Source organism: Harpia harpyja, chromosome 12 (assembly GCF_026419915.1).
Source record: "Harpia harpyja isolate bHarHar1 chromosome 12, bHarHar1 primary haplotype, whole genome shotgun sequence".
NCBI lineage: Eukaryota > Metazoa > Chordata > Aves > Accipitriformes > Accipitridae > Harpia > Harpia harpyja.
Genome location: NC_068951.1, coordinates 3,293,654 through 3,308,318, shown reverse-complemented (window position 1 = coordinate 3,308,318; position 14,665 = coordinate 3,293,654). Strand labels below are relative to the sequence as shown.

General features: G+C 37.2%; 1 protein-coding gene across 12 annotated transcripts in view; it reads right to left on the bottom strand.

Annotated features, from left to right (window-relative positions):
* BCAS3 (BCAS3 microtubule associated cell migration factor) overlaps window positions 1-14,665 on the bottom strand; it is a 374,723-nt gene that overhangs the window by 264,386 nt on the left and 95,672 nt on the right. The gene's annotated exons all lie outside the window — the stretch shown is intronic.

Genomic DNA, 14,665 nt, shown 5'->3' with positions numbered 1-14,665 from the left:
CTTGAAAGGCAGCAAATCAAAGTTGAGAGCTTTCAAGTGAAATATTAAATTAGGTACTAACTTCATTGAAAACAGGTCACTGATGGATGTACTGAAATGATTAAATTAGAAGATCAGCAGAATCACAGTAACTTATATATGCTATTTACTTTTTTCTCCCACTATGTGTCAGTCCATAACCCAGTTTTTAAACATTTACAAACATGTTTGAAGTCAATTTGCCATACAAATTTAAGTTTTTATAAAAAAAAAAAAAAAAGGTATTTTTGTACCTAGAAGTACGGCATCATGGCAGAACGTAGGACTACAGTAAACAAACTTCATATTTATTTTTCTGTATAAAAATGTCCATATTGCCATGCTTATTAATGAAATTTAAGAAGTTATCACCTGAAGTAATCCTCTGACATTTAATTAATGTCAAGTACAAAATTATTTTAGCAGTTTAATAGCTACGTTGAAGTGCCTTCTAAACAATTTTCAAGGTACCCATCTATTAAGGAAAACCAGGAATTTCCACGTAGCTCTGTTGTGTTGATTCTCCACAGAAATCATAATTGAAACCTTTTGTCCTTCAGGAAGGGGACTTAGGTCTCCCCATTTTACATGACACCTATTCAAAGGACAAATGATTACCGCATTTCTGTCATAAAAGACTGTTCACTTTCTCAGTTTATTTACACATGGCTCCATGATTCATCTTTCCCTCTTCTGCTCACTGCTGCCGAACAAATATAAGCAGTTCAAGTTTGAAAGCTCTCACACATTAGCATTGAAGTCCCAGTATACCACTTCAAATTTTAGAATTAAACTGGGAAAAAAAAAAAACCCTCTTGTGTACTGAGCAGCAGAGGAACATTCTCTTAGTAAAGATTAATTAACTCTTCTACTGAACCACCATTACAACATCACTAGGTGGCTATCCTGAGTGTCTTCCCTCCTTGGCAATCCTAGAATCCCCCTTCTCTTCAGCTCAAATAGAAAAATTTCAGCTGCCAAAGCCTCGACCTTCTGGGCCCAACGTCACGCCGCAGTGCCTCCTCCTCCGAGGCCGAAGCAGGTTTGCGAGCACGTGTCTGGGCTCACAGGAGGAACAGCACCATCCTGAAGCCTCCAAACAGGATAATACAGCATCATCGCAGACTTTGTGTGAGCACGAACAGGCGTATGCCTCGGTTTCTCTTGACCGTAACTCTTAAGAAATAAGGATTTTGTGAAGGTAAACAAATACTTTCAACACTATGAGGCCCACCAGCAGTAAGGTAAAAAATTGGAGAGAAATCCAAACTGCATTTAGAGACAAAAATCGCCTACAAGTTTCCTTCCCAGCTTGACCACTGGTGCTGGTAGGGCTTGGACAGAGCGAGGCCACCCACGCTGCACACATCCATTTCCTCAAAATCACACAAATGCAAAATCTTAAATCTGACCTCAGCAAGATTCCCTCCAGTAGACATACTTTACTGTTACAGGCTGTTACTCTGATTCCGAGTGTTAGAAATGAAAGAGAGTTTGTTATGGAGCTAAGAAATCCGTGAGTGCATTTGGGTATTATGTTTGGGCGGTAAAGCATGTGAGTTGAGGTTGGTCTGGATGTTAATGTTGGCTTAACTGGCAATTTCCTTGATTTGTAGTGACTGTGTTGATAGGAAATACAGCTAAAGTTGCTCAAGTGCAAGTCAGCCAAGTCTTTAGTGTGGGATTATGCACACAATTTGCATTAATTCTGTTCTGAAACATCACAAAATACACTTCCCTTCTAGTGAAGTGTGCGGTCCTCAGTAATATATAGCATTTCCAGTGGAGAAACCTGGAAGCAAAGAGGGGTTTGTGTGCTAGAATTAGGCTGCCACTATTACTGGAGTGAGGATAGTCCAAGAGATCTAATTCAACGCAGTAAGGATTTATTTTCTATATTCCCATGTTTGCCCCTCCTCATGCATTAGATAGCTTTATATAGAAGTTGAGTGTGCTTTTGGTCCTTTTGAGCTCTCTCTTATTCCAGATGGAAAGGACCTTTGGAGAAGGAGAAGCTGGAAGAGATGAATACATAAGGCTTCTCTCAACAGTGAACAGACGGCTTCAGCAAACCTAGGGTTTTTTTTCTTCCCCCAAAGTACTAGAAGTGTTTTATAAATACATACACAGAGCTGAGTGCACCCAGAGATCTGAGCACAGCATTCTTCATGTGTATCCCATCACATGGCACAGTGCAATGAAGATCGTAAAAAAAACTTTAAACGAGCCAAAAATCTGTCTGGAAGCTGGAGACAGAAAGCTGCGTAATAATCATGAGCCAGTGAAAACACAGGAATTACCATACTGTGTTGTCCATCAAATCTACCGGTTGTTTAGCTAACCAGTATCTCGTTTCCAATATTGGCTGGAAACGCAGGTGTCTGCGGACAGTGCAATAAACCCCACAGTATGCAGACATGATATAATTTCGCCCTTCTCCTCACAAAGATTTTTTCCCAAATCTGTAATCTCTACTTAACCCAAGCAGGGCGCTGCTAGAGAGCTCACTTGGGGACCATACACTACAACGTATGTCGCACAAATCCATAAAGCATACGGTGCTACCTGTTTGTTCTTTTGATGACATACACCGTATCTGAACAAATGAAGCAGTGAAATATGCTTGCCTATCTGCAGGTCTGATCAGTTCCATATGATGTGCAGCATTCTTGGTTCCATATTAATGTGCATTGCCTTGCGGGTTTTTGGGTTTAGTGTTTTTTGGTCTGGGTTTTTTTTCTGGTTTTGCTAACTTGAGGGAGTACAGAGGTGAAAGATAATACATTTGTGGGTGGAAAGGAATTGGCTTAAAAATAGAAAGATGGGTGGTATCTGATTTGGCAATTTTGCATGCCTAATCTAAAATCCTGCTCTCTGTCACTGTTTGGAATAACTGCATTTTATGAGATGAAAGCCGAGGGAAAACAGGCCCTTCGCTTACATTAGCGACTATTTTTCAGTAAGTTAAAGGAGGACCTTTCATACTCACATTTGCATTTGAAATACAAATATATACTTGCAGAACTTGTATCAACACAGAGGTCCCAAGCACAACACCACAGATGTGAAAGAAAGTGTATTTATAAAACAGCATTTTGAAATATCTTTCTTACTACTGTTATTCAAACAATAAATCACTGATGTTTTAGAACATTTAACTTGGGTTTTGGTGTGGTATTTTCCAGCTCCAATTACTTCACATTGAAGAATCACAGTTTTCAATTATTACAGCTCAGCCATTTCGTTTCTCTCCATCTCCCTGCAACAAAAGGCTGCTGCACCGCTGCAACACCCCAGCAGAAATACCTAATCCCAGTAGAGAAACATGAACTTGAATCTTGGTCATTACCTCACTTTCACTTTCAAGTGCAGGAAACTTCAATTCAGCTTTCTAAAAGACCTTGTGACGGTTTTCCCAAAAAGTTGTTTAGACGGAAATATGGGTTAAAGCTGTCATAAGTTCAGTCCAAATATGTTTTCTCTTATGATGTACTTTATGTATGAATAATCATAGATGAAAAGTGAATAATTCTCAAGGATTTCCTGCTTATTTTTCAAACTGGCATTAATCCCTGTTTAACAGATAACATCTGAAATCAATTCAAAGTCTTGCATACACAGAACCCAGTGGAAATTTGTGTGTAAAGCAGATATTACTTAGTATGTGTCTCTCTGCAAAAATTCTGATTTTGCTTATCCGTAATATGAGGGGCGCAGCTAGGTTAAATTAATGACTGTTTTACTGTGTGGCTTTTCAAATCCACAGAGATGATTAAAATCCAGTTTAAAAGGAACAGGTATCCTACATGGAAAAAAAATTACCGAAGCTTTGTTTTACCTGACAGATGCATTTGCCCTAATTTACAGCTTCCTATTTTTCATGCATTCTGTTTGGGAAACAATAAGCTTCTCTGAGGATAGAGACGTTAAAAAATACAGAGAATATATGCATAAAAGGAAAAACTAGTACAGATGTAGACTGTGGGTTAAGAGCTATTTATGCAGTATCAGAAGACTAAACCAGACTCTGGCCTGGCCATAAACTAAGCCCACGCCCTAAATGAGGTGCCAAGCCACAAAAAGCATTTGCGTCAACTGGGAATACAAGCAAAAGAAGGACTTCTAATTATAGGGCCTGGAAGCGGAAGCCCAGAGTGATTAGGAGTTTAGGCGCTGCTGTATGTTTATCTGGGAGCTTCCTCTCGCTCTCTCTCAGCCTGGGTTTGATAGATGAGGGTTGGCCTAAAGGGTGGGATTGAAGTTGCTGATGGTACACAGAGTTCTCCGCAATCCGAAGGAGACGGAGACTGAATACTAAGGCTTCTGTGGCCTTGTAGGAACATAACTCTTTTCAACTAGGCGTCAGCTGGTTAGCCCAAACGGCAAAATTAGAGAGCAGCAAATCTCGGTCGGGTACTTGCTATAAAATCTAGGAAACCTGAGTAGCCTAAGCATCTCCACCACATCCTATTTATAACACCTATCTAATTGCATAGTTGTTTATTATATGCATACAAATGAGGTAGACACAATTTCACCTTGGGTTTAAGTTTCTTCGCTTTAAGTAATGCCATCTTTCAGAGTAACAGAAGGTTTTTCCGCCTTCCAAAACAATGTCATTCTGTAATTACACACTGAAGAACTCAACACGTTCAAGCTGTGTTGGATTTGTTTTAAAAACTCCAAGGGCACAAATGTTAGGAAAGCAGGCACACATCTGCATGGAGGAAACGTATATTCATGGATATACTTAAATTTAGGAATGCAACTCTTACATTCCCGTGCACGCAAAGCCATATAGAGACCTGTATAGCCATTGCACAATTATGCTATTTACGTGAACAGCGATAAAAAAATATGAACGACTTCTCAGATTTTATTTTTTAAATATGAGAATAGATACCATGCAACACTAATATTATGCTTTTTAGGTTTTCATATTACAGGACCAGAGAGCTCAGTGGAACCACGCTGAACTTAACAGTCACTCCTGATTCAGTCCATCCGCATTTCTCTCAGCATTCCTACCTTCTCCATGCTAATTGTATAGATTTCTACTTCACTGCAGCTCTCTCGCAGAAGCAGTCGCGCATGCATCTTGTTAAGATGTGACAAAGTTTATATGGACCATGGTTTTATGAAACGTATGACCTGACCTATGAACAGTAGCTTTATTTATACTCACTTAACTCCTCTCTGAGGCTGATGCTAGTCAAAATACAGCCAAATATTAGTGCTATTGAGCCCATGTATACTTCCAAGTGTAACACATATGCCACAGTTACAAAATTCGGTCTAAAAAAAACCCCAAAACAACCTTAGCTAAATAAGGAAAACCTGATTTTAACAACAAAATTCACCACAAAATAAACACAAGTACATAAAGATATCCAAAATATTTAAAAAAAAAATATTAAAAAACCCAAACCAACAACCCAGCAAATGAAAAGAAAGAGAAGAAAAAAAAAAAACTATTTTGTGAATAAATAATTATCTATGACTGTACTCTGGAGATCTCTATACACTGTAACACACTGAGGACAATTATACATTTAATCTGAGTATTTGGAGCTTGGGGTGGATGTATGGAAACTGTCAGACATTTACCATGTCCAACAGATGGCTCAACGGTATGCTTTATATACTAAAAAAACTATTCACCAGTTTCAAACACTAACTGACTACAGCTGATGGCCCAATAAATACTAGAACTTTATCAGGATGGGTTTCTGCCTCCCATAACTAAAGGACGCACACTGAGGGCAGCTAAGAATATGAGGACAAAAGATCAAAGGGAACAGACTCCCTTTTCTTTTAACCCTGCCTGTTATTCCTCCAAAAGGGATACAAATCCACAGCCACTACCATGACGTTAGTGTTTTGGGGTTTGTTAGTTGCGGAGATTGCAGTAAACATTTTTACTGCTGTAACATGTTATCATGTTTTTCTCTTTTCATTGGAACGACAACAAAGTAAATGTTACAGAGACAGGGTAAAATCCTGACCTCCCTGAAGTCTACAGAGCTTTTGCCACTAACTTCAAGACAGGAAATAATTTTACCCTTTTCATACAGTTGTGCATCTTTAATCCGAAAAGAAGTTAACAATGCCTGCTGTGCTAAATGACTGTTTTGATAATAATTTTAATATATTTTAGAATTAATTATAAATCTATCATCTATCAAAACAGAGCGTATTCAGCAATAGTGATACCCGAACAAATCAACGTTTACAAGTGTGCCCACAACCTTCTTCAATAAATTCAGCATTCTATTAAAACTCGCCTTATTTACCTGCAATTTTGACAGATTTTAACAAAATGTAAAGTTTCTATCGAAAGATGACTAAAATTTCTATAAAAAGATGATCATAAAAAGGTGACTAAAGAACCATCCTTCAATAAACTGTGACATTTTCTGCAGTAGCGTAAAAAGCAACCATGGATAATGTTAGATTAGGGTAATTGTAAATTTCTAATGCTTAAAGAAACTAAGACCCCAATATTTCCTTTCTCTTAGAAGCAAGGAATAGGAGACCACAAAAATTACTGAAACTGTTAGAAAAATTACAGAAAGAGGACATACTGAAAAAGATAGGAGGCCTTAGACCATCCTCCTCAAGGCTTCTTATCAAAGCAAGACTTTTTGGTAGTAATAAAAAAAGCTTATAAATGGTACATAGATGGAAATCAATTATTTATATATGACTTCTGTCTGCAGCAAAAGGTAGGTGATGAAGCACAATGATTTAATCACACTTCTCCAGCAGTACAATACCTTATTTGCATGAAGACATCAATTTGATGATGACAGAGAAACATTTCCTGTCTTCTCCCCCTCCTCAAATATCAGCTCTTCAAAAGAGGAAATGGGCTCTAGTCAAACCCGCCAGCAACTTCTGCTACTAACTACTACTAAATCCTGCTTTGGGGATAAATTCCTTTGGAGACAATAGGTTAAACGCTTAGATTAGAAAAAATATGAAACTGGACGTTTTCTAAAAAGTTTAGTAGTGATGAATTTAAGCTACTGATAATCATATATTTCTGAAATTTAAAAATAGGATAATTCATGCACTGCAAATTTCCATACTGGCCTTCTTAAATACATTTCTTCCACCCAAATGACTTGATTCTATGTAGCACTGATGGCAGGATTTCATATGCATTTCTTCTCAGATTCAAGATCCTGTTCAGTGTGCTTCCAGGGTTAAACTCACAGAAAACAAAGAGTGATTTTACTTAAGACTGGTTTTAAACAATACTTATCTAAATCATAGCTATCCAAAATGTAGTAGTTATTTGATAGAGAATTTAAATGATCAAGAATTTCCTAAATTTTCAGTATATCTTAAAGTCTTCCACCTTCAGGTAGGAAATGCTCTAGACTTAGGCAAATATTTCTGTAAAATGAAAATCAGTTTCCTCTGGGGAGGCATTGAAGAAAAAAAAAAAAAAAAAGGAAAATGTACACAAACGGAATTAAAAAATACAGGAGAAAAACAGCATTGAAATGATTTCATGAAAAGGGCATTCTCATTGATTTCCACCTGGCTAATCACGATGAGGAGATAATCTGTTTGTTGTCATTCAAAGCGCACTTTGTGTTAAAACAGACTAGATTTTCTTCTTTCTGTAAAGTCCTCTTATTTACACTTTTGCTGCTAAAAAATTCCACTGCTGACACTCTTCCTTCACAAACAAACCATAAAGCAATGCTAGCAAGCTACAGATCACAAATTATTTCTCACCTTCTGGCTCAGCATATGTGATATAGAGACACGATCTTTGTAATTGCAATTCATCAAATATGATGCCATTACGTTAATTTTAATACATTTGTCTTCAAAGGCAGTAATTCAAGTTGAAAAACAAAAGTCAAAATAAAAAGAGAAAAAACAACGAATTATTCTGTCATTAAATAATTACAGCTGATTTTACTCTAGATGACACATCCAGGAAGGTGATGTTCCAGAACAAGATTAATCTTGCAAACTGGAGCAGAAAGTTGCAGTCATTATAAAAGTCCAAGCACAGATGCAATGCTGCTTGCAGCCATATCAGTACTGCAATAAATTAGCTTATACAGCACTTGCCACTATAAAAGATATCTCCAAACCTTAACTAATCTACATGTTTAATAAAAGACTGACTGTACACCTTAGGTGGGAAAAAGAGACAAAAAAAAATTTGTTAATCTGTGAGGCACTATCAATGCTTCCCAACAATCAAATAAGGTATTTTTCTGCCCACTTGCTCTGATCAATGGGAGAAACTTCTGCAGAGACATTCCAATTTAAACCTCTTTAACTATTAACTCAAGGCCACCATCACATTTCAATATAGAGCATTTAAATAATCAGAGGAATTTCAGGTCTGTTAAAGGTGCAGTCAGGCATCCAAAGGGGTATACAGTTTAATCTGTTTTACTGCTGGTCCAACATTAATTTTCTTGTTATTAATGGATGGAAAAGCTCTTTTGTAGCCAAGGAAGCGTAATTATTTAAAATTTTAGATGTGTTGCACTTCACAGCTCTCAGCTGCTAAGCTGGCAGGAGTAACACTTCTGGAAAGCAGATCATTTATTTACCACATTTAGAAGAAAAAACCCCAGATACTTATAAAACAGCACCATGTTTTAGCTATTTACTAATTGACTATCTTATTTGAGAAGTTTCTCTCTTTGACATTAAAATTACCATAGTTAAGCAACAACAAAATTAAAGTACAGAAGTGAACTGAATTTGACATGTCATTTAGTGGTTTCAGCAATGGATTAAGAATCAGGGATCCTATGTAATACTCTTCTCTGGCACTGAGTTACTGCGTGACTTGAGTGAGTGACAACTTCTCAATCCTTCAATTTTTCTAAAATTAGCTTTCAATCCCTAATTTAAAAGTTTGAAGTTCTTACAGTTGATTTTCAACACACCCTTCTTTTTAACCTGTCCTCTTCTAATAAACTGGATTGAAGTCATACCCATAGCTCTGATTTCTGCTCTTTGTTTTCTCTACTGTTTGCAAACTTCTCTTCTACCCCCTCTCCCTCGCACTGCTGGAATTATGCCACCATTCAGTCAGTCAACTACCACGGCTTGAAAAGTCTCCCACTTCTTGTTCACTGAGAACGCCTTTCTTCCTCTCTAAACCTATTTCTTTGGAATCTTTCTTACCAGCTTGCCCTTCAACTCCGTAAGGATCAAGTCTTACATCCTATATCTTTCCTGCCTTCTGTAGAAGCTATCTGGATCCAAGAACATATCCCGTTCTGAACTTGCAAGGTAGCTGTATGAATTTACAGTTATCTACACAATATACCGAAGTATACATATTACTTATGTATATCAGAATGTACCTTCCACACCCCACCAATTTAAAAGTTGGTGCTACTGCCAAATTTAAGGTGTACTTAGCTACTGCTACAGTTATGTTTTACTTAATTATCCTACTTTCAGTTTGTTTTTAAGGGCTTGCACTGAAAAATATTGCTTCTATTGCTCCCTCTAAAATAGTAAGAAGCCACGACAGAATCCTGTGGCTGGCAAACACTTCTATGGCTACATTTAAGACGCATAGAGAAAAGCTTTTATTGAAAAACACTGTCCCAAAACAAGACCACCACTAAGCTTTTGTAACAAAATGTCCTTTTCAGAGGCTGTGAGTCTAGTTACTTGGCTTAACAAATTGGCAATTGAAGCACAACCTCTAAAAAAAATTCAAATACAGGATAATTCTCATCTTTCCTGGCTACCCACAGCCACCTACTGGATTTTTTGCAGATATAATTCTTGGCAATGAAGCCTTCCCTCCCCAGCCTAACTGAGAAACAAGGCACAAACCTTACAGTAACAGTAATGAAGAAGATTTAAACAAACTTCAAATAGATGTGCAAACTTCTACTCTTAACCCGATTCCCAAACCAAATATAAGTAATAGATAAGTTTGTATGTATGATCCCAGTAACAAGGAGTAAGAGCAAAGAAATGACAGCTCTGCTGCTCATCAGCAGTGTCTAACACTACAGTCCAAGTCCAAATCGGCTAGTCCCAGCTCAACAGCCAAAGTCAAAATCTGAAACTGGGAGGTCCTGCAGTCCTGTAATAAATTACTGGCTTGTACTACTGCAGTTACTATGCAACTAGGACATTTTGAAGGAATTCATGTCAAAGGCTGTGCCAAACGCACCATAGAAGAGAGAAAGGAAAAGGCACACGCATCTGAACAGCAGCCTGCTATAACCACAGTGCCCGCAGCGCCTGGACTACCTCCTCTGAAAACCTTGGCAGGACAGACGTTAGAAATCCTGTGCAGAGAACAGGAGGCTATGACCGGTTCAGATTCTGCACTGCCAATTTTCACAGGTGAAAAGAGGAATTAAGACCTAAGCACAATTTTCTGTTCTGTTTGCCTCAGTAGCTCAGCCTAACTTCCAAAATTGTTCACTACGTTAGGCTGCGTAACTTGAGGCTTCTACAGAAAGTGGAACTACAGAGGAAGAGCAGCACTGCAGTTCACACTGAAGATGGACAGAACAGAAATGGATATCCTAACACCCTCCAAAATCAAACTCGACATTTGAATATCGAGACTGTCAGAATTAGTGGACATATCTAAAATTTAGCGCTCATTTTCTCTACACTTTATCTATGAGTTGTGAAAATGACATATATAGGTGTTTTCATGTTCCACTTATTCACACATACACATCCTCAAGACCTTGTGACCGAAGAGCATTACAGGAATGAGTATGAAGCTTGCACAGTACCCCTCTGTGTAAAGGTTAAAACCACAGATGTTAGTCCTGTGAAGGTCTGATTTATATAGTTTATCTTCAGCAAAGGATAGCCTGGTTCTGTTTCGCAGGAAAAGCCAGAAGTTGTTCTTTCCTCATGTAAGACGATCCCGATTCAATGGCATAGAAGAATACATAAAATCAACTATAGCCGTGTGATTAGTCGCCGCAGTGGATAGCTGGCATCCCTCTAAATGTTTGTAAGGAACGGTGGCAGCTTTAAGAACAAAAATTAACCGTCTCAAATTTCTATAAGGGCTGAGAAGTATCTCAGCAACCTGGCAAAGACACAGCGTACTGACTGGAAAAATGCTACCAGAGTTCAGCTGGAGGCGGGGGATTTTACTTCAGACACCAAGGTTATTCACCCTAACACCCACTTACAGAACTGCTGCATGAATCCAGCAGCCAGAAAGCATGGAGATTTCTCAGTTTTGTAAAGCACATTCTCTTCTTGCCTCACTGCCACTGACTCCACCACAATCCCGACTGAGACAACTTAGGCTGCTGAAACGTACACATTAACTGCAACAGGCAACAAATGGTGTTTCTACCTGATTTTCATAGGAAATTCTCCTTCTGCAGCGTATGCCAAGGCATAGACCAGTGTAAAATACAAGTAGGCTGTAAATTCCCATCTGTCTTACGAAGATGGTATTGTTTAAAAAAAAAAAAAAAAAAAAAAAAAAAAGCTAGTGTTGCTTGGGCAGGAAGGCAGCACATACACGTAGGGCACATACAAGCATACGCTGCCTGCGTGCATTCCTGCAGCACCCTTAATTTGTGGGACTGCTTTTAGAACTGTGATCCCACAATGTGTATGTCAGGGAGAGCAAGTGATATAAAACATACCTTCCTTTGCAAGCTAGAGAGGATCTGGCCCTTCCTCCCCTCTACAGGGAAAGGAGAAGGAAACTTACTGACCCATGCACTAGACAAATGAACAGACTATCCATTAACTAGTGAATTGCACAGAATGAAATTATGTTAGAGACAATAAAATGAATATGACTTTAAAGCGTTCATTAAAACTGTCACCAGCCATCTAAAATTTAACCTATGAACCACAGCTCTCATTCATATATCATACAAAAAGCTTGCCAAAAACCACGATTAACCTGTGCAATGATCAATAATTCTGACATACAGTAAAGTTTGGTTTTAATTGGAATACTTACAATTGATTATCAAATACTCTCCTAGAAATGAAAAGAAAAGAAACCAGCAAAGTTTAGTCACACATTTGTTAGCTAAAAAGTTTACTGTTGGAGAACATCTAGGTACCAGTGACAAAAATCTCCTTAACTAGAAAGCGCTTTCTTAGGCAAACAGACAGAAGTTTTACAAACACAAAATACATTATTTCCATCTAAAAACTGGACTGGATCAGTATCTTCACTGTTTTTACTGGAATCAAAATCTCAAACTCGGAAAGCAAAAATTGTGATTTATTAGTTACGCCTTTATACACAATTCAACTTTCTTTTCTCTTTCAGTATCTCTAGGAAAAGGCAGCCTTTGGTAAAACACGCATTTATTTGTTGTGTCAAATCTAGTCCAATCAATAACTCAACCTAAAAAAGGATATTCAACCTTGTGCTTCATATTTCTATAAACCCTAGAAAATCCCAAGTTTATGACACTAAACCACACCAAATAAACAGAATGCATGGGTCAGCTACAACACTGACTCCAAATACTGAGAAATACGTTTCTTTTTCAGCTGGTCTTCTCAAAAATTCTGTCCCACATGAGCCACATTTTGTAGACAAAAGATGATACTGTAGGCAATATATTTTTGCCTTAAAAAAAATAATAAAGGTACAGACAGAATTAAAAAACAAGGGGTTTGTTTATTTCCAGGCCTGTTGATAATATTCGCTAAAGCAAGATGAGCAGCTGGTCTAGACTGAAAGGCTGAACCAACTGTTTCCTGTCACATTTAACAGCCCAACATCATTTAAAGTCTTAGGATTAGGAGGAAGGTGAACAAGAAATTCTGTAACTTCTATCGCTGTGTAATCTGTAATAAACCCTTGAGCTATGTAACTTTCAAAATCCAAATAATTTACTTTTTACCTTCTTTGAAATACTAGTAAGAAATGTCTATATATTAAAAATACATACATTGCACATGTAAATAAAAAGTTTTAAAAAAAAATTGATACTTTTAGCTTCACTGTTTATAAAACTTAATTAAGCTTGGTGTGTCTATAAAGTTTTCTGTTTTCCTAGAGGGTGGAGGGGAAACTTACAGTTTATCATGAAATTTAGCTAATAGAAATGGTAAATATAAGGTAAAAACCTGTCTGGAACTGATTTCTGAAACACTGATCTTATTTCCTTCCTTATGGATTCTATTTTCATTGTATTATCTATGGCTGTACAGAACTTGCACAAGTGTGGACAACAACGTATTTAGCAACTAATATTCAGCTTTAGCACAAATAAAACGTCTATAATTTGCTTTTAAATGTGGTGAAGTAAAGACAATTTACTAAAATAAAACTACAGCCCCATAGACTCTAAAATTACTCTTAAAAGCATGTATAACAATTTCTCTAGTATGAATAGATGTGTATAATTTACACACAAGTTGGTTTTAATTATCACAGTTCATAAAGGCCTTTATACCTTAGATCTGTCAAAATGAAGAGAGGGATTCTGTTAGTTTTTACCATGTTAAAAAATCTATAAAAGGATCCTCCCTTCTGGCCTCCTAAAACTAAGATCCTTTAAGCATGTCCAGTTTGCTAGAAGAACTAAAAAGCAGATTCCACGATGCTTATCAGTTGTGTGATTTACAGACACGATACTTTGAAAAGTCTCACCAATCGTGACTCCGTTTCAAGTCTGAAGGGACTACCTCACACCACCCATAGCGAGTCTTGTCCAACTTGCAGGACTAAGCCGTAGCGCTCCCTGCCAACATCATAAATGCTGCCATTAAAATATTTGTTTTAATTCTGACCTCAGAGTCACAGCTAATAAACAAGAAAGGCAATGAGAAATTGAAAAACAAACTAAATGCAGCTGTTGGACTGGACGTTTCACAACTGTGTTTAACTGCATCCTTTAATTTCACTTCTATGAATAGAAGCCATACACCACAGCTTGCATGCCAGCTCGTCAAGCAAGCAGTATTTTCTTTTGAGTTCATTTTGCAGTGTTATTCCGTCATGTAAATTTTACTGTATTTTTAACTTTTCCTTTGAGATGTGGTCTGCAAACAATGGCTAACTATTTGCTGGTAGTTTCTCATTAGAACACGTACTAGCAATGGATAGCATTTGTATAATTTTTCCATAATCTTCCTCACACACAAGAGGAACAGAATTTTTTTGGTGTATGTATAATACATGTTTGTATGTGTGTCAGTCCAGAGCCCATTTAAATATATCCAGTGACCAGAAGACTAACGTTTTAGAAACTATGCATTTAGAAACTATTTAGAAATGCATTACAAAATGACATGAAATAACTAGATACAGAGGAGGGAAACACAAAACTTATGCTGTTCTATGGACTTCCCAAAACTTACTCATATATCTTTAAAAACAAAAGTATTATTTTTTTAATATGTCTTTATAACAATCAATGAAAATACCTTTCCAGAATGCACAGGATTACAAATCTAATTAGACAGAGAATCAGGAACCTGAACATACTTGAAAGAAATCCATTCAGAAAAGGGAAAAAGAGGCCACATCCTTTTAAAACTGTAGATACAAATGAAGAATCAGATGATTAAAAATTAGGATACTAAGAAAGCCAGAACTTCCAATTTGTTTTGGAATATATTCCCTGAGTATGGAGGAAAATACAGATAATTATATTTTGCAAAAAAAATACAGCAC